General features: G+C 32.9%; 1 protein-coding gene across 5 annotated transcripts in view; it reads right to left on the bottom strand.

The window, feature by feature from the left end:
* LOC119585161 (uncharacterized protein CG43867-like) overlaps positions 1–845 on the bottom strand; it is a 37,878-nt gene that overhangs the window by 25,021 nt on the left and 12,012 nt on the right. The window lies entirely within an intron of this gene.

Genomic DNA, 845 nt, shown 5'->3' with positions numbered 1-845 from the left:
ACAACTGAAAAAATAACATAAGGATAAAAAATACATATCTACACGAAGAAGAAGAAAAAACTCAGTTCTAGAAACAAAGAAACAGAAAACACTGCATCGACACAAGAACGAAACGAAGGCAGAGGGACCGCCAGCTTAGACGAACTACAGCGAAGAGTTGGAACGAGTTAAAACAAACGGCACAATCAAGGCGATCTATAATACTGAATTCAATACACAAATCAAAATCCGTCTGTAAAATGTGCAATAGTGAAGTTTCAGGACTTTAGAAAATGATAAAACGAAAAAAAAGTAAAGATCAAGGACCAAAGACTGATAGGAAGCACATATCAAGCTACTGTGCACATACAAAATGCAATGTGCATATGCAATGTGCACTGTGCTAGTATGTAATTGACATACAATATCAGGTACATGTGTTGTGGTAACATTGCACAGTGTCACTGATCTACAGTACAATGTCAAGGTGTATTGGTGTGCTCTATAAACGTTTTATAAGAAGGGTTTAAGAACATTAGAACTTGGGAAAGAAATATAAAAACGATTTGGAAGATTGAAGGTGTTACACACACACAAAATGTTGTGAAATAAATGCAATTTCCTAGATTAACAATGTTATCGATAGTAATGACATAATAGTGTCAGTAATAAAAAAAATGATGAAGAAAATAATACAACTGTGAGAAACAACGATAACAGTGAAGACAAACATGATGGCGATAGTAATGGATAATAAAGACCAGAGCAGTATTGTCATTTAGTATAAGTATATTAATGATAACAATGATAACGATGATATGAAAAAAAATAAAAGCACAATGAAACATTGCTATTATGAAACTTAG

This window comes from Penaeus monodon, chromosome 19, assembly GCF_015228065.2.
Source record: "Penaeus monodon isolate SGIC_2016 chromosome 19, NSTDA_Pmon_1, whole genome shotgun sequence".
Taxonomy (NCBI): domain Eukaryota; kingdom Metazoa; phylum Arthropoda; class Malacostraca; order Decapoda; family Penaeidae; genus Penaeus; species Penaeus monodon.
The sequence above is the reverse complement of the archived record's forward strand: the minus strand, read 5'-3'. Positions and strand labels throughout refer to the sequence as shown.